The sequence below is a fragment of the Myotis myotis genome, unplaced genomic scaffold, assembly GCF_014108235.1.
Source record: "Myotis myotis isolate mMyoMyo1 unplaced genomic scaffold, mMyoMyo1.p scaffold_m19_p_17, whole genome shotgun sequence".
Taxonomy (NCBI): Eukaryota; Metazoa; Chordata; class Mammalia; order Chiroptera; family Vespertilionidae; genus Myotis; species Myotis myotis.
The window spans coordinates 6,267,032-6,292,081 of record NW_023416321.1 but is presented as its reverse complement, the minus strand read 5'-3'; the positions used below and the strand labels follow the sequence as shown (position 1 = coordinate 6,292,081).

At 41.3% G+C, this 25,050-nt stretch overlaps 1 protein-coding gene across 1 annotated transcript in view; it reads left to right on the top strand.

Annotated features, from left to right (window-relative positions):
• The first annotated feature begins 615 nt into the window (after positions 1-615).
• The window catches only part of KCNJ16 (potassium inwardly rectifying channel subfamily J member 16), a 92,264-nt gene continuing 67,829 nt past the window's right edge, over positions 616-25,050 (top strand). Inside the window, exon 1 of the mRNA XM_036341550.1 lies at positions 616-780. The gene's annotated coding sequence lies outside the window, so the exon portion shown is untranslated. The remainder of the gene's footprint in view (positions 781-25,050) is intronic.

Sequence of the window (25,050 nt, the reverse complement as noted above, 5' to 3'; positions counted from 1 at the left end):
TCATGCAAACTCTAACTATAAATGCCTTGGAATTCAGCAGAACTTTTTTTTATTTTACTTGAGAAAAAGGGGGATTGAATTTCAAGCCAAGCGATTTCTGGAAGGAACCGTGCATGGGAGCTGGTGCACTGGAGGTCCCGCCATATTGGGACAGCTCATAATTGGCGGAAAGAAAGGGAAAGATTCATAATGAACATAATAACAGGGAAAGATGGAACAAAAGCCTCCCTGCCCTTCGCCTTCTAATCAGGGGCCCTGATAAAAGGCACACAGACACAGAGCAAGAGCCTTCCAAGGTTGAATCACATCGACTTCCAAACCTGTGTCATTTAAAATGTAGGTTCAGAAAACTAAGCAACCAACAATCAAACCAGACCCTCTCATCTTGGGCCAAATCCTGAGCTGAAGGAACACAGGATATTTTCTAAAAGCTTATTAAATGTTTGGCAAACATTGAACAATCCTTTATTTGTTATAAAATTATTCTTAAGCTCCCACCACTCAGATGCTCCTCATACATTGAAGTAAAAAGACACGTGAACGACCACCATTCAAATGGACGAGTGGGAAGCACAAGGGTGGGACCACTCTAACCCTTCCTTTCTATTATTACAGGTGCCCACTTTGACGGCTTGTGGTACTAGTGCCTTTGATCTCCACAGCAGAAAAGTCTCTGCTCCCCTTCCGAAAAGATCACCATGGGTCCCACTCCCTGGCCTTTGTGTCAGACCAGCCACAGACCTCACAGATAGAATTCCACCGTCGGCCATTCACAGAGAGGTAAGTCCTTGGCATCACTTCCGAACGCTTCTTTCTGTCAACAGAGAACAGTTAAAAAATTCTATTAGCTAATGTTACCATCTGCTTTGGTTACTAATATGGTTTAGAGTTTGGGCCTTCATCGTACAGTGTTTTGCCAAAGCCCTTTTATTTTCAGCTATTTAAGGAATAAAAATTAAGCCTGAGTAGACATTAAAAATAATGTTTTTAAGTGTTTGCCTCATGCCTTTGCTGCTGATGATAATAACACTCCTATCTGCAGTTCTCAACTCGCTTTTAAATAAGGATGCTGCTCTGCTACTGGGTTCTGGTCCGAGGGAGGAGGCCTTTGGATTTTCCGTGGGATCTCTCCTACTAGCACACATTTTTAATTTTGGGGACAGTGACACATGTTTTTGAGGTAAAAGAAAGGCATTTTGCTATCACAGGGGACAGAAAGATGATATCTGGACCTTGTAAGGATAGAGAGTGTGGCTCATTTGAACTCATTTAATTATTTAAGACTAATTAGGAAATCAGAGTGGTGGCATGGAATAACCTCAGATTTGTAGTCAGGGTCCCAGGACCAGACCCCAAAGTTGCCAGTTATTCATTAGTTAACCTTGGGTAAGTGAATTCATACCTCACACTCAGTTTCCTTGTCCATCCTCTGGAGACGAATATCATCCGTTTATTTCTATGGACAGTTGATTGAATGTTTATGAGAATATCTGTAAGTGGTGAATTCTGCATTGCTGTTAACTAAAATAATGACTGGGTCACAAGGCCCAAATTGTAGGGGATTTGGGAGAATATTATAAGGAGTTATTAAATAACACAGTATGGAAAAATGAAATACTGGTTTGACACACTTCGTGGCTCAAAACAACGCACCTGTATACCTCCCTGGTCTGTGGTTCAGGAGTCTGGGCCTGGCTCAGCTGGGTTCTCATGAAAAGGCTTGAGGAGCTGCTACCATATGGGTGTAGGACGGAGGTCTTTGCGTCTTGCTGACTGTTTCCCAGTGGCCGCTCTTGGCTCCCAGAGACTGCCACAGTCCCTTGCCCATGGCCCTCTCACCAGACCAATTTAAGTTTTGTATGAACTTAGGGATTTGTGCATAAGGGGTAATCAAAGAATTATTGTTGAACAAATGAGAATAATTATCCTTTTCCAATGAATGTGGCCTTTCCCTCACTTGATTGTTCAGTGTGTCCAGAGGGGCTCTCCGCCTCTAGCGCTCCCCTGGTGAGGAGAGCCAGTGTGCTGACCCCACCCCTGGAAAGTCTTCCTGGGGACTCTCAACAATCACTGTTGCCCATTCCAGAGTGATAGGGCATTGATTTTCTGCCTTCTCCCTTACCCATGTCCAGGAATCAGTGTTTGGGGGGGATGGGGTGGATGAAGAGAGGTATGTAAATTTGAAGCTGAATCTCAGTGCTTATTTCTGTGTTTCTTGATGTCATAATCCACATTTTTCTTTGGTGGAAGAAGCAGCAAGGCAGAATCAAAGAATTATTGCCTGGCCAGGTGGCTCAGTTGCTTGGAATGCTGTCCTGTACACCGAAAGGTTGTGGGTTCAATTTCCAGTCATGGCACATACATAAGTTGCAGGTTTGATACCTGGTTGGGTACATACAGGAGGCAATTGATTGATGTTCCTCTCTCACATGGGTCTCTCTCTCTCTCTCTCTCTCTCTCTCTCTCTCTCTCTCTCTCTCTCTCTCTCCCTCTCCCCTTTCCTTTCTCTCTAAAAATATCAATAAAAATATATCCTCAGCTGAAAAAAGATGAAATAAATATGAGTATTGGATCAAGCTAAAATTTAAAAAAAATAGGTAGTCTATGAGGACAATCTAAGTAAAGGTATGTGAGTTGTGGTGTCAACACTCAAGGAAGTGTGCTGTGTTAGATTTTCAGAGATAATTAAAAGGAGATTTGGCTGGGTATGCAATATTGTGTGGTGGATGAAAATTGGGAAGCTCTGTGCAATCAGATCAGTAATTGTGAAGTTTTGTTACAGCTGTATTACTCTTTCAACCAGTTCTGGTGTCACTATTTGCTCAGTGGTGTCTGATCAATGAGAAATCCCTGAGACGTCTCACACCCTTGTTTTCATCACAGAGATAGGAGTTATCACAATTCCAAATCCCAAGTAAACAGCTGCCAGACTTCTGGGCTTCGTCCGTGTTCTCTCCTCCTATTAGCTCTGACATTACAGACACGAGATATCCTGGGTGGACCCAGGGCCTTGGAGTCGGAGCCTAGTTCTAGACATGGAGTCATTTTGTTTGTTTGTGCGCCAGCTCCCGGCCCCATCGGGTTCCTCTCTCTCAGTCTGCTTCCTGTACTGCTGTAAAATCAGGACACGCACCTCAAGATCAGAAATCTGCCCTCTAGACAAAGCAGTCCACGGTTTAAAGGAGCGAAGGCCTGGCTCGGACACATCCTTGGTTCTATGCTGTACCCTCTACGTTTGGTTCTATGTGATTGTCCATGAAGACATTGGGTAGGGAATTCCTGTGTCTACTTACCTCTGCAGGACTCAGTGAGGTACTCAGCGTGGTACCCAGTGTAGTAAATGTGTACATCATGCTCTGCCGGTGGCCTTCTATAGGGGACCTGTGCTAATTGTTCCTGCCGATTTCGCACTCCTGGCTGGGAGGCCCTGGCAGGGTGTGGCGGAGGTACAGTGGGTGCAGTGCTGAGTCCAGATCTAGACTGCGCAGAAATGAGCATGATACCCCTCTGAGCTTCATTTTCATCTTCTGCAATGTTAACATGCAAAAGCACTAAGTTTGCCTGCATAATAGCTGTAATCCATAGCGTTTCAAGATTCTCTAAATGTACACTCTGATTCTGACATGCCCAAAATACTTTTAAGGCTAATAAGTCATTTTTACAAAACTTCTGACTTAACCCATTCAGATACGTATTGAACATTTGCTCTAGGAAGACACTTGGGTGTGGTAATAGAAGCAAAATGAAGTAACACTGCTGTTGAACCTTTTTTTTTTTTTTTGTAGTGCTCACCCTATAAATGTGATTGTTACTTTTAAGGAATTTTATGACCCATTAAAGGGAAAGGCCATGTTCACAAATAAACCTGATGATTGACAGAGGTTGATAAGGGAGGCTGGGACTCCAAAACCACAGAAAAGTCTCTGTGTCTCTAAGAACCATGGTAAGAAATATAATAATAACTGGTGTAATTATTTATTGTGTGTCAGACCTGGGCCAAATGCTTTTCATAGATGAAAACAGTGTTACTAGGCGGGTACTATTATTTGCCCCAATCTACATATTAGAAAAGGATGTCACAGACATTAAGTGATTTTCCCAAGATCCATAGAACTAGCCAGTGATAGAATCCATATGCTGAGCCAGGCTGCGGTCTGACAATAAACCCACTCCCTTTCTGATACAGCCAAATGCTTGAGGTATTCCAAAGAAAGTGAAACATTTTCAACAAGTGACATCAAAGCAGTCTTTGCATATCCTACCTTTCAGGTCTTTACAGTGTTTTTCATTTCTTTTGATCCCATGGCTACGTGAGAATCACTTGGATGAACTTGTTAGAAATATAGATTCCTGGGTTCCATCCTACCTCTATTAAGTCAAAATTCTGAGATTGGACAAGGAAATAAGAATTTTTAGCAATCACTTTGGTTTATTGTAATGTACACCAAAGTTGAGAACAAATTATAAAGGGAAAGGTTAGATTTCAATAGGTAAATAAGTTGAGCCAAGATTCCAGATGGAGAGAATATGGACAAAGGTGTGGTGTTGAAAGATAAGATATTCTGTGGTTCAAAGAGCAAGCAGTTTGCAGGCATGTGGAGTGTCTGTAAATTAATGGTAAGATGCAGCTACAAGTCGTGAAAAAGCACAGCTTACTTTTCATTGAGCCTTGAATACAGTTCTTAGGACATTGGACTTTATTGGACATTCAGATGGAGCCATTTGGATGTTTGTGGATGAATTGGCAAGAGCTTACTTAATTGAGGCCCGTGATGCCTGAAATGTGTGAAATATCACTTGATATTGAGGACTCCGAAAGGAAGGGAGTAAAGTACATTGTGGGAAGAAGAAAACTAGCATAAAGACATTTTTGGGGTGAGATGTTGGGAGAGGGATTAAAAAGATAAGAGTTTGGATATCTGGGTGCCTGGAATGAAGAAGCACCATGAACCAGAAGAATTATGGTTCAAATGAAGATCAAGCCATTTACTGCTAAGGTGACCATGAAGATGCAAGTGCATTTTATCGCTCTTACTAATCACAATACTTAAAGAAGTGGCATTTGAAAACATCTGAGGCAAAGCACACATCTGTTCAGCACTGTTTTATTCCCAGAGAGCCAGACATGGTGCTCTTGCCCTTGAGGCTGCTGAGCCCGTTCTCACTGGTGGAGCTGAGCTCCACTGCTACCTGGGATTCACACAGAACATTCCACAGGAAACTCACATCTTTCTGAATCATGAGAGCCCTCCTCTGAAAGCACCTCATCCTAAAACATATGTTCAAGCCCAGCCTGAAAGCAGAAGATGTAAGGCAAGTGACCATCAAAACCCCATCGATAAAAATGTCAGAAACGCTGAGTTGGGAGGCTCCCACTTTGGTGAGGACTCGGGGAGGTCTTTCTCATCACAACCAGTTTCCCCTTCGCTGACTGTCTTTCGGCGCACTGGGTAGTTAGCTGGTCTGGGCATGGGGTAAGGCCGCTTTTGATAAATCTAAAACCCCATCATTATCTCATTTTGGTATATTCTGAGATTTTTCCTAAACAGATGTCATGGAAAATTCATTGAGAAAGAACATAACTCGTTACAGGAGTAACCCACAGATTTTTATCTTTCTCTTTTGCTTTAAAAGTTCAAACAGGACTTACTAGAGATAGGCCTCCTTATAAGAGAAAGAACTGAAGGGTATTTCATGTGGCAAGGACTGGAGAGTATTAAGTGAATTGGGTTGGATGGAAATATGCCTTAAATGCCTTGTGATCCTGTTTGGCACTTCAAACGTGTTCCATTTCCTTAAGGTCTCAACCATTTTCATTTTGAATGATGCTGCTGTGCATATATTAAGAAGCTGCTACCATGAACAGAAAGGTCTCTTTGAGCTTATTTTTCCAAATAATGTACTGGTTTTCCCTTGAATTATTGCCGGACCTTCCTAATGCCCCTGATACCAAAGAGGATACATTTGCAAATAGCAGACTGTGTTCAGAGCTTGCCAAAGAGCAAAGAGATGATTCTTGACCATTCAACAATCAAATCCTTGACTTTGATAATCAGTAAGTGCTATTCAAACTTATCACTAAAAATGAGGAAGTATTTCTAACGTCCTGTATCCTGGAATATAGTATCCTGGAATATATAACCATTATTATGGAGTTAATTGACATTTGAAATATGTTATTGAGATACGCTTTCCCTCAGAATTAAGCACGGATGAACTTGCAAAGTATCTGAGAATCAGCTAAATCATTTTTCTGTGGAATTATTTAAAGAGCTACCCTTACCACGCTTTGCCTATCAGAAAGCTTAAAACAAACAAACAAAAACTGATAATGTTAAAGGATGGTGAGGAATGCTGTGAATAAGGATGCAAAAAAATAGTCACTTTGGGAAATAGTTGTGCAGTTTCTTTTCACTCAACCGAGGATATGTTTGTTGATTTTAGAGTGAGGGGAAGAGAGAGAGAGAGAGAAAGAGAGAGAGAGAGAGAGAGAGAGAGAGAGAGAAACATCAATGTGAGAAAGAAAAACATTGATCAGTTGCCTCCTGTATGTATCCCAACTGGGGAATGAACCTGCAACCTTTCGAGTGTATGGAATGATGCTGAGAACATCCACCAGAGTGAAAAAATCTTCACCTTTGACTTGTTTATTTACCAGCTACTGAAAACTTCCAAATTCAGCTGAATTTCAACTAGTAATTAAAATTGATTTTAAATCATAAGAAGGAAGTATCAACTCCTTCCTCCTCACAATATCAATTTGGTAGCCTCAATCATTTCCAGTATTGTTTTTCTGATTCCAAACGCCAAAGAGCTTACGTTCCCTGTGGGCTGAGATTCGGCATTTTCACTTAGCTATAAAATTTTAGGGAATAAACTCTAATTTGTTCATTTGTAAGTAACACATAGAAATGAAAAGGGCCAAGTGTCAGATCCTGGGGACACTAGGTAAGAACATTCTGTCTTTCAGGAGGAAACTATAAATATGCAACAGATATGGTAGCAATTATTTAACTGGGCAAAATGGTCCAAGGGCACTGGAGTTAGGAGTTCTCCAGAGCTTTGAGACAGGGTCTGTAGTATGAGAAGCGATTTTCCCATCCTAGATAAATTACGTGTCCAGGAATTGCTGAGAACACCAGACGAGCTTATTAGTTTCCTATGGCTGCTGTAACAAGTCATCACAAATGCAGCTGCTTAAAACAACACACATTTATTATCTTAAAATTCTGGAGGACAAAAATCTGACATGGTTCCCACTGGGCTAAAGTCATGGTGTTGGCAGGGCTGTGTTCTGTTCTGAGGGCTCTAGGGGGTCATCTGTATTCTTGGCTTTTCAGCTTGCAGAGGACACCCACCGTCCTCCTTCCATCGTCAAAGCCAGCAAAGGCTGGTCGAGTCTTTCTCACATCCCATCAGTCTTATGCTGACTCTTCTTCTTCTTCTCCCATATTTAAGGACACTGAGATTATGGTGCACACACCTGGATAGCCCAGGATAACCGGTTGACGAGCCACCTTAATTCCATCTCCTGTCTTAATTCTCCTTTGCCATGTAATGCAACGTGTTTACTGGTTCTGGGGATTAGGACCTGGGCATCACTGGGAGTACATTATTTCACTCATCTAAGAATTGCCACTCTTGCCCTGCTGGCGTGACTCAGTGGTTGAGCTTTGATCTATGAACCAGGAGGTCACAGTTCAATTCCCAGTCAGGACACATGCCTGGGTGTGCAGGAGGCAGCCGATCAGTGACTCTCTCTCATCAGTAATGTTTCTATCTCTCTCTCTCCCTTTCCATTCCTCTCTAAAATCTGAAATAGATAAAAACATATTTTTAAAAAAGAATCACCTCTTTGTGACAGCCTATAGATTGGTTGAAATCCTAATCCTAACTAGAAACAAAGTTATAAATAATGTCTTGTGTTGACTGGCTTCATGAGGGTCTTTTGTTTCATTTAACACTGTGCAGGACATCATAAGACACTTCCCATGTAGGTCACCCTTCAGAGTAGGGAACAAGCCCATGGACAGAGGGGCCCAAAGAGCCTGAAGCTAGCTGGTTATCCATTCTCTCACCTCTCCCCGGCAGTGCATCCTAAGTTCCTTCACCACCAAAGCAAGATCTCCAGCCTCCAGATCCATTCTGTCCTCTTTCAAAGCCAATGGGAGTGGGTATGTTCACATCTGGAAACACCATTTCCTTGTGTTGACACTAATAAACTGGTCTTTCTAACACCTTTGCTGTAAGAATTTCAAGGACCTTCAAGTCTAGGACAAAACATGGTTTTCCAGGGTTTATGTGTTTCACCCTTTAATGGAATTTCCTAGTTTGGGGAATTTTGACCAGATTTTCAAAAGCCTTTATTTTTCTAAATACTGATTTAAAGCAACCAAAATGAGAATTATGAGCATCTCACTAGTTTACTTTGCTGTAAAGAATTCACAAAATGGTAAAAGTTTCATAATAAAATTCAAATTACTGAAGTTTAGTGTGGTAATGAAAGTTCTAGGATCTTCATCCATGAAAATATATCAATGAGTTCGATCTTCAAAGTTGATGGCAAATAAACATTTTTGTCTGTGAGGTAGCAATGCCTCTGGAGGAAGATGAAAGAATTTCTATTTGCCAGTTATTCTTTTATATTAATTTACTCAACACATTGTACATACAAATTATGCCCCATACACTTGTCATTGTAAGTAAGATTTAAAGAGAGGCAGAGAAGTAGTAATTAAGATTTCGTGTGAGGAGCACTGCAGTTAGAAATATTCACAAAAATACTATGGGAATAGAGAAGAAAGTGGCCCTGGTTGGCTAAGGAAGCTAGGGAGATTTCATAAAGGAGACATTTAACGAGAAACTAAAAGATGAATTCATATCTGATTATTTGGTAAAAGTAAGGAACGGTTTTAAGTAAAAGGAACAGCATATCAGAACATAAAATGCACAGAGTATTTGGTGGCTAATGGAGTACTTTTGCAGGGCTGGAGTGCTAGACATGAAGAGTCCTGAGATAGGGCTGAACAGTGGGTTAGCATCCGATTCTGACAAAAGGCAGGTCTAAACAGCTGTGTGGAACATGTATTATAAGGCCAGATGTGTGGAAGACATGGCCCCAAAAGACCACTTAGGGCACATTTTCAAGGTGTCATAAAAAACTAATACTATTCCAGTAGGAATGGGAGAGGTGAAACTATTCAATAAAACATTGGCGATGGAATCAGCATTATTTAATGACTCGTTGGATGTGGTAATAAAGGGGAGAAGTAATTCTACAGATCTCTTGGGCATCTAGATTAACTCAGTAATAAAGTACCATTAAGCAAAATAGAAAAGAAGCAGATACAAACGAGGAGGGTTTCTAGCTCAGCTGGGATATGGTGGATCTTATTTATCCATGTATTCAGTTGGCAGTTGGCTAAATGAATCCAGAGTTCAGAGCCAACACGTCCCCAGGTGCATGGGGCAGCTGTCACCACATGGAGAAAGAGTGAGACCTAATAAGAACTGTGAACTTTCAGAAAAAGTACTTTTGAAACAAGACCAGAAGGCTAAGGAGGGAAGCCTGGGGAACACATTACTTAAGAGAGAAGTCAAAGAGACACGCCAAAAGTTGGTTCCGAAATTGAGGAAGACATTAAGAAATTTATTGAAGTTAAATTATGAAATAGAATGCTTCAAATATTTAGAATAGTACAGAAAATTGCATCAAACACTTCTGCACTTGCCACTGAGATTTAACAACTGATCTTCTAGAGGTCTTAGTTTTGGTTTTAAACATTTAGGTCTATTATATATTTTGAGTTATTTTTTTGCATATGATGTGAGGGAAGGTTTAGGTCTCTCTCTCTCTCTCTCTCTCTCTCTCTCTCTCTCTCTCCCCCCCCCTCCCTCCCTCCCTCCCTCCCTCCCTCCCTCAACAGCTGGTTGTTCCTGCCACAATTTGTGAGGAATAATCTTTTCCTTCAAAAAATTACTTAGCTGTTTTGTAGAAAATCAATTGACTATATGGATCTATTTTATATTTTATTCTGTCGATGTATTTATGCTTATGAGAATACCACATTGTCTGAATTATTTAGCTTTATAATAGACTTAAAATAAGGTAATTTAAATAGTTGAACTTCTTTTTAAATTGTTTTTGCTATTCTAGATTCTTCTCATGCTCATATACATTTTAGAATCAGTTTTTCAATTATTCATAAAAATCTACTAGAATTTTTATTGAGTTAGCATGGCAACCTGCAAATCAATTGGGTGGAAAGTTTACATTTTAACAATATTGAAACTTTCTGTACATGGACATGGAATAATTCTCTATTCAGATTTGATTAGTAAAATGCCTTGAGCTTAGAGATTTCTTTACAGGATTCATAACTCCATTTTTAATAGCTATATGACTAGCTAGAGCAGTGGTTCTCAACCTTCCTAATGCTGCAACCCTTTAATACAGTTCCTCATGGTGTGGTGACTCCCAATTTCATTGTTACAAATTGAACATAATTAAAGCATAGTGATTAATCACAAAACAATATGTAATTATATATGTGTTTTCTGATGGTCTTAGGCGACCCCTGTGAAAGGGTCGTTCGACCTCCAAAGGGGTCGCAACCCGCAGGTTGAGAACCGCTGAGCTAGAGGTTTGTTAATTTTATTACATTTTTCAAAGAACCAACTTTTGACTCTGTCAGTTTTCTCCTTTTTTTCTGTTTTATTCATATTTCATCTTTGTATTATTATTTTCTTTCTTATACTTATTCTTGCTTTTTTAGCTTTTGAAACTGGAAGCTAGACCATTGATTTTACACACTTTAATGTTGACATTGATTTTAAGCATTAAGGGCTTAAATGTTTTTAAACATTTAAATTACACATTTCCCTCTAAGAACTGCTTTGGCTGCATCTCTCAGTCTTTTCCATATTATGTTTTCTTTACTATTCAGTTTTAGATATTTTCTAATTTTTTTTATTTGATCCATGGACTATTTAGAAGGGTTAAGTAATTACCAAGTATTTTGATTGTTCTTAATATCTGCGTATTATTTTTGTTATTGCTATTGCTTTTATTTTGGTTTAAGTGTGGTTACAGAATATGCAACATGAGATTCCAAACCTTTCAAAGTTATTAAAACTTGTTTTATGATCCCGCATAATGTTTGGTCCATGTGATCCACCTTATAGTTCATCTTGGCAAACATTTTATGCGTACTATAATGTCCAGTTGTCGGATGTGAAGGAAAATCATGAAGGATAATATCGACATATTAATTTGTCTCAAACAATATCGTATGAGTTTGCTGTGCAGTGATTGGCTTTTACAGTGATTTCTCATCTTGGGGACACAAGGACCATAGAGGGAACAGAAAGTTTGCTTCAGAGATGTTTGATTTCCAGCAGGGGGTGCTATGTTTTTTCTGCGGAGGAGCCCAGGCGGAGAGGTGTCCATTCTCATGGCTGCGTACACAGCTGGCGAATAGACCTCCCTCACCCACACTTACAGAGGCTCCAAGCTGGGCCAGTCTCCGCCTGATGAGAGAATCTCAGTTCAAAATCGCACTCCGGTCAAGCTCAGTACAACCTCTCCTGTTCTCCCATATGGATTTAAAGATCAGTCCCTGGCTTCGGTGGTCTAGCTCTGTTCTGTTAGCTTCTGCGGTTCCCAGGGCATCATGATATAAGTATATTTCTTTAGCTGGAGTTGCCTCTTTATTTCTATAATCTGGAAATTTTCTTTCCTTTGAGTTGGATTCAGCTACATCATTAACCAAGCATTTCCATTGTTCTGAAAAGAGTGTCCTGTTAGAATCTAAGGTTCCTATTAATTGTTTTCCCTCGGAGGCATAGTGAGGGTGCGCTTTATTTACTTGTGTGCCCTCTAGTTCTTAGCACAATGTTAGGAAACTCCATGAGTGTTTAATAAAAAGAGGCAGAATGAATTTAAAAATGAATGAAAGAAGGCCACTTAAAGTGGTAAAAGTTAAAGGAGAGGAGGCTTTCATATTAGAAATAGATGATTTCTTTCTCCCCCTCTCAAGTGGTCAGAAGAGGTAGATGGGGGCCAGGAGATGGTGGAAAGTGTTACCTTCAGAAAGAAGAAAGCGCCCTGCTGGTTGCTGTCCACAGACATCCTGCCAACATCCTGGTGGCTGCTGGTTTGTAATTTTATGGGTTTCCAGAGGATCAAACACTGTATTATTATGTTTGGCTACTAACTCGGGTCAGCAGTTCAAAAGCAGAAAGAAGGGAGTAGAGAGGATAGGAGGGGAAGGAGGGAATGTGCGGAACCTGGTGTGTTTAAGACAGTTTAACTTACCGAGTGTGAAGCAGTCTTGACTGAATCTCCACTAATTTCATTTTCAACAGAAGATAATTAGTATTTCTTGAAAGCTGTGTTTTATAAGAATCAAAGATCTGGCAATTATGTAATTTTAACTGAAGTTTAAATTAATAGGTTGTTTGTTCCCTGTGTATCCTTTTACAAAGATTGGGAATGGAAGATTTTTGTATCAACAATGACAAAAAAAAATCAGTTATTAAACATGCTCCAAATCCCAAATCTCTCCTCTTCAAAATATATTTATTTATTTAAATACAATTTGTAGGAATATTGATGTTAAATGTTATAATTATTGGCATTTAACAATAACAATCATTATGGAGCAATCAAAATGTAGAAACCATTTTAATATGTTAAATGATGTATATGGTTTCTCAGAGAATGAACATGAAATTATGAACATAAGACACTCTGGACCTTGACTTTTCATTATTGAAATCTGCATTCCCGACACTTTCTTTACTTTTAACACAATTCCTGCCACATAACACATGGCCAATAAAAATGTGTTTGTTGTAATTAGTCCATCAACAACAACCACTAATAGTTTCCACTATTACTGTTATCCAGGGCTATGTTAAACTATTGAGAGAACTTCAACTTAGGTTTTCTGATTCAAAGACTAGTGCCCTGTCAGCCTTAAATTCTGGTTCTTTTAGGGAAAAAACAACAACAATAAAACATCCGGTAGCACCATTATTCGCAGACACCCACCATGGTCATGTGGAAGGGGGTAAAGTCAGGGCACTGCCATCGTGAGTCTGTAAAGGCAGAGTCGTTGCCTCCTGCACAGCCACACTCACTGGAAGCTGGCTCGGGATCAGCAGATGGAGGGAGCTCTCTAGTGTACCACAAATGGTCTGTGACAGTTCTGAAAATACAAAGCAATGAGCTACACAAACTAATTACAATTTGGCTTTTGGCTCTAGGGCTGGAGGTTCAAAATCTTTCTGTCTCCCTCTACTTTCCTCCTTCGCCTGCTTTCTCTCTCTCTCTCTCTCTCTCTCTCTCTCTCTCTCTCTCTCTCTCTCTCTCTCTCTCTCTCTCTCACACGCGCGCGCGCACACACACACACACACACACACAGGCTTTAGACACGCATGTGTGGTTTTCCCTGTACTGGCCTCCTCTCTCTTAGACCCCTACAGCTATAGTAAATAATCCACTCATAGTCAGAAATTAGTGAATGTGCCGTATTTGAAATTCCAACAGGATCTTAATTCTCTTGCCCTATAGACTTCGTCTGATATTCGTGACAGGTTCAGTGGGTTAGGATATAGTAACAAGGTTTGTGTTTCACAATAAAATATTCTGCTCTCAGACATTATACCCAGACTTCATGCTGTTTCTAGGAAAACTCGCCATTATGTGTGGTAAAAAAGCTGAGCTCAAATCCTGTTTTTATTTTTGTTTTTTCCACAAGAGATTTCTGCAAGTTTTAATCTCTCTGAACCTCAGCTTCCCTTTGTGTAAGAAAGACTCCTGTAGTAACTACTTTTGTTATTGCACTTCTTCTTCTTCTTCTTCTTCTTCTTCTTCTTCTTCTTCTTCTTCTTCTTCTTATTCTTATAATTATTATTATTATTATTATTATTATTTGAAATCTGGGCTGAGAGACTCTGGGAAACCCATAATAATCTATATGTCCCACTCAGGAAAAATAATCTTTGACAAAAATCAAAGAGCAAGTTGCTAAGTTCCTCAGAAAGAAAAGCCTGAGGCAGGGCTGGGAGGGGCAGTTTATCTGGGAGGTCCCCTCACATGTGATGGCTGGGGGACCGGAGACCCTTGTCTAATTGGCCTCCACTGGGTCTGGTTGCTCTGTGGCCTCTCCCGCAGGTCCCTCTGAGGAACAGGCTTCCGGGAGATGCAGAATCGCCCATCTGGAAGGGGGACGAGGAGGCCATTCACTCACAAGCTCCCATCCTCCAGTGGCCCAGTGTTGACCCCTGGGCAGGCTCCTCAGAGCTTCCCGGATGCTCAGGTGTGAGTGCCAGGAAGGTTCTTGTAGTCATTCCATCCCAGGGTGTCAGAGAGGCCCCGGGGCGGAAGGTGAGAGCTTCTCACTGCAGCTGAAGCAGGGGGCTGCCAGACTGCACTGCTGGCAGCTGGCCGCTGGCTGCCCGAGCAATGGTCTCAGTAACAGATGGGTCAAGAGGGTGTGAGCCCAATAGGAATCTCCTACAAGTATTTCTCCAGCAATGGGCTAGTAGTTAGCCTTTAGTGCAGCGGTTCTCAACCTGTGGGTCGCGACCCCTTTGGCAGTCGAACGACCCTTTCACAGGGGTCGCCTAAGACCATCCTGCATATCAGATATTTACATTACGATTCATAACAGTAGCAACATTACAGTTATGAAGTAGCAACGGAAATAATTTTATGGTTGGGGGTCACAACATGAGGAACTGTGTTAAAGGGTCGCGGCATTAGGAAGATTGAGAACCACTGGACTAGAGGGAGTAACCTTCGAACATCGTCAGGTGCATCTACATATTTGATGACATTACTTGAAGAGAACCTAATTGGCAAAACTAAAGGTGATATTTTTTTGTTTGTTTCATGTAGGGAGATAGAGGGCCATGCAAAAGATAAACTCAAGGAACTTTTTAAAAAATATATTTTTATTTATTACAGAGAGGGAGGGAAGGGGAGAGAGATAGAAACATCAATGATGAGAGAGAATCATTGATCATCTGCCTCCTGCTGCCCCACACTGGGGATCGAGCCTGCTACCTGGGCATATGCCCTGACCAGGAACCGAACAGTGACTTCCTGGTTCATAGGTCGGTGCCCAACCACTGAACCACACTGGCTAGGCTCAAGGCACTTTTATAAAGATATGTTGAACTATTTTGAAACTATAGATATAGGGATACTAGTGTTTTGTGGGTAGGGACATTTTTTAAGGGATCCAATAGCATTTGGTTCACCAACAGTGTTTTTGTCATCTTACAAATGAAAGATTTGTTCATTTCCTTGGAGGATAGGAAACTGAGGCCAGTGGGTCACTCCCCCTCTTATATCTAATGCAGAGGTTTTCAGCCTTGGCACTGTCCACATTTTGGGAAGATACTCATTCTCTATTTAGGGGTGGCAGTAGCTGGCTGCCTTGCGCCCTGTGTGATGTTTAGCAGTCTCTCTAGCCTCTATCCACTAGGTTGTAGTATCAGTCCCCTAGATTGTGACAATAGGAAATGTCACCACACATTTCCAGTAAGTCCAGGGGATGGACAGCTGCCTCAGTTGAGAACCATGGTCTGATAGAGCTGGGATGGCTCTCCTGCCTCCTCTTCCTCTCTACCATCTCCCCTCCAACCTTGACCCTGTGACCGTTCCACTGGCCCCTGCACAAGCTATACCTGTGACTCCCACCCCATCCTAGTGACCTGTACCAACCAAGACTTTTCTCTGGAGCTCTGTTTACCAGTTGTGCTATTAAAAGCCACTTGATAGGGCCAACACAACTGGATGCAATTAAGAGCAGTTAAATAAAAGATCCTCTGAGAAAAGTATAAAGGGAATACTCAAATAGTTTGCCACGATGAGGTATGTTTAAAAATATTTTTTATGTGTGTGTGTTTTTCCACGTTAAAATGCTCCTCATTTAAACAGGAATAAAGAGTCCTGCAGAATGTTTCCTCTGGTAAGGACACACCACACCAGCAATTAGTGAAGATCACATAACTCTGTCCAGGAACAAGTTTTGCCCTTTCAAAGGCTAACATCTTCTTACGATAAATCAGAAGCTGCCATTTTGAACACACAGCTTCTCCCTGACAGACGTGTTATCTCCCTGGGCGAAGACTATTGTGAGAGAGAAGCTGCACTGGGAGAAGTTGGCCTGACTGTCCATTGATGCTTAGCGGCCTGGGAAAGAGTCCGGATACTCAGAAAATCAAGTTGCCTGGACACTACTGAGACGTGCCAGCCTCTTCCTCCACACATGTAGCTGTGCACTGGGGCAGCCTGGGACGGGAGAGTTGTTGCAAGATCTGACACCTCCTTTGTAAGTCTGCATGCAGCACTGTGCGTCCCTCGCCCCTTTCTCCAGTATTCTAAAACTGTCTACCTCGAGTTGCAGTATGAAATCAGACTTGCTGCAGACGAGGAAATACCCTGGCGAGGGTGCAAAGCCACTCCCGTGGCAGATAACTCAGGAGAGCCCAAAGCCTCAGTCACTGTCTACATGGAGCCTCAAAGTCTCTTTATAAATTTATAAGGTGTACTTTATAAGATGTAACGTAAAAAAAGATGATTTTTTTCACACAATAGAATATCATTAAAAGAAAGGAGAGCACCTCTTATAATTTTTGGTAACTGTACCTCTACCTGGTTAGAAATGGAAAATATGATGAAAGACACAACCCTGAAAGGGGCACGTTAAGGACTATTGGCTGAAGGCAGTGAAACATGCCGACCAGGCTGGGCGTCCTTGAGTGTTTTTAAATCTGTTCAATTGTGGGTCAAGTGCATGCTAAGGACCCTGCTCTCAGAAAGCTGGTTATTACTGCCAAGAGTTATACTTCTTGTCTGGCTTGCTGCTATCTTTCTCGGAAACATTTATGGCAGACATTATTTTCTGATAGCTTTCAAAATATTCAGGCTTATAATGCAGCATACAAAGTTCTATTACTGTGATAAAAGGATAATGTAGCTTCTACGGGACAAATTTGCCACCCTTGTGGCCATACCCTGAAGGGATATCCAAAAGATGTATTCGAAATTAAGATTCTTTTTTTAAAAAAAGAAACTTTAAGGTGACCTAATTGTTTTAGGACATGAATGAACCAGATTGAATTCATCCAGATTGCTCCCTGAATCTTCACTCTAAACCAGCGGTTCTCAACCTGTGGGTCGCGACCCCTTTGGGGGTCGAACGACCCTTTCACAGAGGTCGCCTAAGACCATTGGAAAACACATATATAATTACATATTGTTTTTGTGATTAATCACTATGCTTTACTTATGTTCAATTTGTAACAATGAAAATACATCCTGCATATCAGATATTTACATTACGATTCATAACAGTAGCAAAATTACAGTGATGAAGTAGCAACGGAAATAATTTTATGCTTGGGGGTCACCACAACATGAGGAACTGTGTTAAAGGGTCGTGGCATTAGGAAAGTTGAGAACCACTGCTCTAAACAATAATTTTTTAAAGCCTCAGAAGCCATCCAACCCAAGTTCTTAATTCTACATACAAGCAAACCACCTAGCTCAAGGTCAAAGAGCAAATCTAAATGGGGGTCACATTCCCTTTCATTCCCCTGGTTCCTGTCAACATTCACGTGCGATGTGAGATGGTAGTAAGTGGGAAGGCTAAGAGCTCGTGCATTGGTATGGCCCAGGCATACCATTTCCCAGACATCAGTCTTTCTGTAGAATTTCTCAACATGAAATCAGCTGCCCTTAGCTTCATACAAGTCCCCTCAATCCCCTAAATCAGGGGAATTGAAATAAAGTTTCCACAACTCAATACTGTAAGTATTGTAGTAAGTAAAGACAAAACTTGCACTATATAATCAAGATGATGCCAAGCCTGCTGGCGTGAATACTTGCAGGTGGTTCCCTAGATGCCACTGCAAGAGTTCTAGAATGGGATCGGAGCCTAGAGAAGAATCTTTTCTGGAGGCACATTCTCTGGCAGGTGTTATTAAGCAGACGAGTTATCGGAAAGCTGCCCCAGAAGGAACCAGTTGTCAGGAATGAAGAGTCGAGCACACTGCACAAGAGGGTATTTATTCTCTGCGGTAACCGCGAGCGCAACAGCAATTTCAAACCAGCCTCTGGCTCATGTTTCTGGGAAAATCTCAATTAAATTGTAAACAATATTAAAACCCGATGGACAACACGGATGTGAGGAAATTAATGCAAAGCTTTGGTAAAGTCAGGATAGATCACATTTGTCTTATGTCCTTTGACAACCGGGCCTGCCAGTCAGTCACAGAATATTAGAATGAGGCAGTTAGAGAAATCGGAGCTGGCAGAAACCCGGAGGGTGGATGCTTGGAACTTACTCAGTGCACGGGCACCAGGGGAATGCCGTGTCTGCTAATGGAGCTGCTGCGGACCGGGGTTTGGGAAACACTGGACCCAGTCGGGGAACAAGGCAACTTTATAAAAGAGAATTAATTACGCCATGATTCATAGTCACTGGCTGTGCTATAAATACTTTTATGGAAGTGTTTTTCTTTTCCTTTTTCCTTCCCTTTTTTCCAAGTAGGCTGCGTGGATGAGCATGGCTTCCAGGACTCACGTAACCGCAGCTCAAATTATAGAACGTTAGGGCTGGAGGACTCCTCACTGTTTGCCCAAGACCCTTCACCGGCATTCCGCAGGTGAGGAAATTGGAGCCCAGGGAAATTCAGGAACTTTCTGGAGGTCACAGAGTTAGTGCCTGGCAGGCCTCGGGCTGGATCGCTGGTCTCCTGAATCCCAGAGCAGAATGCATTCCGCCACACCTTGTCATTTTCCAGGGCCTGCGAGGCAAGTGCCCTGGACAGGGCACTATTTTCTGCCGTTAGCCCTCAGCCCCAGAGCCCTGCAGAGTCAGGGCACCTGAAGAATTTCTCTTCCCTGAGTTCAGTGATGTAGTGGTGTTTCTGAACATTACTTTAATGAGAAGGTATTTTTAGCTCATCTTCCATGAGCGTTCCTTCCAACTCACTGTCAGAGTGATGGGTTCAAGCTTAGAGGCCAGAATAGCTTCGATGTTTTTTGTTGTTGTTTTTTTTTAATTTAAGAAATTCCATTTAGTAATCCTTTAGTGAAGGCCTTCCACGCAAAAAGCATTGCAGTAAGTGCTTTGTGGATGCAGATCTGAGTAAAGGGAATCCCTCTTTCTAAATAGTTTGCAGGCGATTGTGGAATGAAGCAGGCATGGCGGGCTGCATCAGGAAAGCTGGTGTAAGAGACATGTTGGAAGCTGGGAAAAGAAGGTGCTAGAAAAAGACCTTATTAGGAACCATTTAGGTTCCAGGTGTAGGGGACAGTGAAAAAGTTACTTAACTGTGCCATGGCTCATGTCTTTAAAAAGTGAGTAACTAGTACCTACTTTCTGGGGGTGTTGTGAGGATTAAATTTGGTGCCCCATGAAAAGTATTTTCACAGGTCACCTGGTCAAAATGCAACGAATGGTTATTATTACTGTTATCACTGGCACACATCTAGGATGAAACGTTGACTAAAAGATGTCTGAGGGAAGGACTGGGGAGCAGAGGAGACAGGGAAAAATAACAGGCGTCTGAATAATGTATAAACTAGTGAATAATGAAGTATCAGATAATTTTGTTAATGGTGACAAATGCACTCACTGATGGAAAATGTTGATCATGGGTTTGGGTGGCTGTGTGGTATGTGAAAGCCATCAGTACCACCTTCACAATTTTTCCATTTTCTTTTGTTAAAATATGTTTTTATTGATTTCAGAGAGGAAGAGAGAGGGAGAGATAGAAACATCAGTGATGAGAGACAATCATTGATCAGCTGCCTCCTGCACACCCCCTGCTGGGGATAGAGCAGGGCATGTGCCCTGACCAGGAATCGAACCTTGACTTCCTTGTTCATAGCCAGTGGTCGGCAAACTGCGGCTCGTGAGCCACATGCGGCTCTTTGGCCCCTTGAGTGTGGCTCTTCCACAAAATACTGACTTCTGCGCATGGGCCACGAAGTTTCAATCGCACAGTACGTGCGCGCCCGCACGTGGTATTTTGTGGAAGAGCCACACTCAAGGGGCCAAAGAGCCGCATGTGGCTCGTGAGCTGCAGTTTGCCAACCACTGGCTAGGCTCAGCCACTGAGCCACACCAGGTGAAAAGGCTCTGTGGTCTGCAACCCAGGGAGCTCAAGCATACATACTCATCAGAAGGGTGTCCAGGGCTTAGTATTTCTCCAGTGTTTTTTCAAGTGTATGGAGAAACAACTGAAGTATCCTTGTTCTTGGTCCAAGGTAGCTGGTCTTAATGGAATCTCCACCAGCTATGAAAATCCTATGCCTAATTTCCCAAAGCCCACTCTCTCTTAGTAAAAGAAACTGTTTCTTATAAATCTTACTGTCTGTCAGAATGTTCTCAGCTCCTAAACTATTTGCAGCTAGCTTTTAGCTTGTTTGGAGTGGCATGAGAATTGAGAGGTTCCTTAAATCTGGTGTGGGAAATGGAAGGAATTCAATTTTTGGTGGTCAAAAAAAAAATTGGGGAAATCGTGTTTTTTTTCATATCATTGAGAAAAACACAGGCCTTGTTCTTTGGCCTTTAGTTTTATAAAGAAGCTTGTTAAGGATCAAAACAGCATCTGAGCCACAAATTCCCTTAGCATCATGTTTTATTTTATTCTCATCATTTGGAAATGGAAGGAATTGGTTTTAAGAGATGTATCCCTGGATAAAAGTGTTTTTTTTCTCTGTGCCCTGTTCATCCTCTAGGGCTGTCTTGAACAGAGAGTTGTACTGGTTCTAGCTTTGTACATATTTCTCAGCCAGTAAAACCCTACCAGGCGAACGCTCTTTATTCATTCTTCACTGCTGGACTTGTCTTTGCTATCACATGCTGGCAACTTGGGCGCATCTTGGCCTACAACCAACTAAGGGATATGTTGGCATGGAAGGATGAAAGGAAGTATCCTCTCTTGCATGGTTAGCTTGGGGATGGTATTCCGTTTTCTCCCTCTAATTCTAAGCAGATGTGGAGAGCACTTGGCTCTTCTCAGTACACTTCCAGCTGCATTATCTAATTTAGTTCTTGTGCTGCCTTATCAAGTCGGTGGCCTGATGTCCTTATTCTCATTCATTCCCCAGATATAAGTGTGCTGTGCAAGGTTAGGTATCAAGGGTACAGTATTGAAGAAGTCATGTTCTCTGCCTTCAAGGAGGCTCCAGGCCAGTGAGGAATAGAGAGAAGTCAATGGGCAGTTGTGTTACAGGGAAATGACTGCTGCATGGGAAGGCAGAAGGGAGATAATAATGTTTTGAGATTGTAGTAGACACTGTTGATGCAAACTACTTGGCCTTTAGCATATCAGTGCACGCTGGTCTTCCTGCCAGCTGCCAGCACCTACATGGCTTTACTCCCCGGGGGCTTCCTCTGGTCACCCAGGCTAGTCATCCCTGGCCACTGACTGGTAGGCATAGTGTACAAACACCACAGCTCCTCTTGCTCCTCTGATGAGTGACTCTAGGTGCCTGCTCCATATTTTTTCTATACTTTTTCTGTTGAATGATAAAACAAAAATTGGACTTTTTGTTTCAAAGGGAACTTAAATTAATTAGAGGAATTAATGGGTGAAAAAATAACTTTTTTTCTTAACCCATAGTTATGGGCCAATCCAATTCAATACTCTTTGCATCTGTCTTTTTTTTTTTTTAAGGACCTATATTTGTTTATGTAGCTGCAATGGATTGGGAAGGAACAAGTTGTTCCAAACACTCCTTACCTCCTAGTTTCCCACCCTTGATCCAGAACAATATTGTTTTCTAGTTCGGGCTTTCTCCCCTGAGCTGGACATGCTATGTATCTGGTGGAAGGAAGGTGCAGTAATTTATCTAGGTTCATGGCTTGACTGCTGCTTGGTCCCCCACCTTCTGTAGCTGCTCAGAAGGCAGAAGGCAAGAGGTTGATTTGGGCCCCAAGTTATCATCTGAATGAGCAGGATGCATCTTAATCAGTCAACTGCCACCATATTTTGAATTTAATTTAAAAAGGTCTGCCGCTTGCGTCTATAGATGCTCATGGCATACAAATGGTTAAAGTGGTTCAAATCCAAATTTGTAGGATTATTTTCTTCAGAAACAGAGCCTGCCCATACTTCTCTAGCTCCCTTAGTGTTTGTTGCAGCAGTATCAGTGATTCCTAATACTTCATTTACTCCTAAACCAAAATAATAGAAGTAAGTTCTCATTCCTATGAGCCCAACTGAGATGTTCTGGCCATTGGCTTTCGGTATAAGTTTGTGACTTTTGCTTTATTATGATGGGGACCATGTGCTCACTTTTCATGTTCGCCTAAATTAGAAAACTTTAATGAAAGCTTTATACACCTCCATCCCAACAAATATTTATCTTTCTTAACTTTCTAATGTCCTTTACATTTATCCCCACCCTGAGGCTTCTAGCCATTATGAAATCCATTAGCTATAATTACAAAACCCCATTAAGAGTCAATACTCAGCAATTAATATTCATCATCTGCAATCTTCCGAATAAATAATCTGTTTTTTTCAGTCCTTTAGCTGCAACATCTAAAATTGAAGTTCCATAATTGGATAAGGGCCTCAGCAGCCTTGACTACTTTCTTTCAGCTGAGAACTGTGTGACTTCTTCAAATATCTCAGGCTCCCTCACAGAACTTATATGAATGCTCCTATTGATTTTTTGTGAGACTAGAAAAGGGAAAAAATTGGGATTACAGAATTCAGGGCTATTTTTAGAAAGGTATGTAACAATCAAAAGATGTATTTAGAGATTTTTTTTTTTTGAAAAGGAAAGCTATCATGTCAATGCAGTCTGTAGTCAATAACTGAGACATGCAAGTTAAAATGATGATCATTGTCAAGTAAAATTGCCATCATCATCTAAAAAAGCTAATGTTGTACTACTTCTAGTCAGAGTTCTTGGTTGAAATAGAAACAACAAACCAATTAAATCTTCCCATACAAAAATTTATAAAATGAGTTTATTACACATGTTTCTGCTGTTCGTTAGCATCATTTATTTGTGTGTCCAAAGCAAGATGTGGTCATATATGAAAAATGGCTAGAGATGGTGGCTAGAGTCATACATGGTTTAAGCTCATGTGAACCTAGAAAGGTCAAAGGGTAAAAACAATTTCTTTCCCTCGCACAGTTGGGATGATGGCCAAGTTAAACCTCTTACCAACACCCCCTGCACTACATAATTCTTGTTCCCTATCTGTCTAGCCCTTCTTCTAACTGGGCCTTCACTGATTATTACTACCCGTGTATCCTTTATCTCTATCTAGATGGCAGACTCTCTAGGAGTCCAGACTACAATATGTTGAGCACCCTTAGAAGTAGGAGACCATGCCTTTGTTTGTCCATTTGTACTTAACATAGTGCTTTATATGCAGTAGACTCAAAAATGATTTATAACACTATAATTAAAAACCACAACATGGAGCGCCTTGCATATTAAAAAAAACCCTCAAAATGTGTGTTGAATGATTGGACATAATTCTCAGTATAAATAAATATTTAGAAGCTACATAAGTTTCCAAATGTAGAGTCCTCGGGATCTTCTAAGCAGAGTTCCACCCAGAACTCATTCAGGAGCCTTAGGAAATTTATTTATATGTTATGTTGCTAATATAAGACACAAAAAGGGGGGGGGGGAGAACAGTTTTTCCCCCAAAAAACCTAACTTGCCCCCTAGAGGTTAGTGTTCTGATTTTATTTTAATGACATTGTGTCTTAGGAGTTTGGGTTGTCAAGGACTAAAAATTGAGGTCATTATGGCTTCTCCTGGTATTTTATACTCCTTGAAATGAGTCCTGTCTCCATCGTGGAGAAGTAATAGACTGAAAATAGATACCTCCACAGAGATCCTAATAGGTGAGCTCTTTCAAAGGGGAAATTGCTCTTGCTCAGAGAAATGTTCTCACCATTTTACTTTTTTTGATTGTTCTTTCACACCTTATTTGACATAGGAGGACGTTTTCTTTAATTACCGTAATGAAATGTGTAGCTCATAGGAAGTGACTCAAAGGAAAAAGGTGTCGACTCCTTTGAGCTGATAACATAGAAGCTGGTGACCACACAGGAAGGCCCTCAACATGGAAATACAATGTTAATTTTGTGCCAGGATTCCCTGGCCAATTAAAAGGCATTGTATTATGTTACATGACTTCATGACATCACTTTAATATGCATTACATGTATGGACTTCACTTGCATGTCGTTCTTTAATCTTGATGAAGTCCATACTTTTCTTAGCTTTGAGTCTTAAATGAAGAAGTGGGTACTTGTTCATTCATTCAACAAGTATACGTTGAGGATCTTATGTACATAGCATTGTTTGAGGATCTAAGATACAGACTTGAACAAAATATAGTGTTCTTTTTCATTCCTGAGTTATTAGGGTAATGTTGAGAAGATGGGGGTGAAGACAGATAATAAATAAATGGACAAACAAATAAATAATATAAAATATTACAATCTATATTTTATAAAAGGCTAATATGCTAAGTGTACCTACAACTATCTGACCAGTCTCTATGATGCGCACTGACCACCAGGGGACAGACACTCAATGCAGGAGCTGCCTTGACTCGCACTGGCCATTTACAAAGAAACAGCACCACAGACCTGGTGCCAATAAAGCAACACTCAGCTTCCCCCAAATGGGACACAGGCTCCACCGCCACCCTAGAACAGCCTACCAAATCACAGCCAATGCTGCCGAGACCCCATGGCGCAAAATGCAGCCGCAGCCCAGCCCAGAAATGGTCCCTGTGGGTGCCGGGTAGTGATGCCACATAGCAGTGCCCGGCTTCCTCTCCCTAGCAGCTAGCCTCCTTGCAGTTTCTTCAGCCCAGGAACATTACTTGCTTTATAACCAGGTGCAAAATTTTACACTTTAACCAAATGTCTGTGAAGCGTTTTCCTGTGCCTCATCTCACTTGATCCTCACAGAAGTCCTGCGGTAGGTAGATAGGAAACTCGGTAGAATCCTATTTTCTTTCCATTAGATGGAAA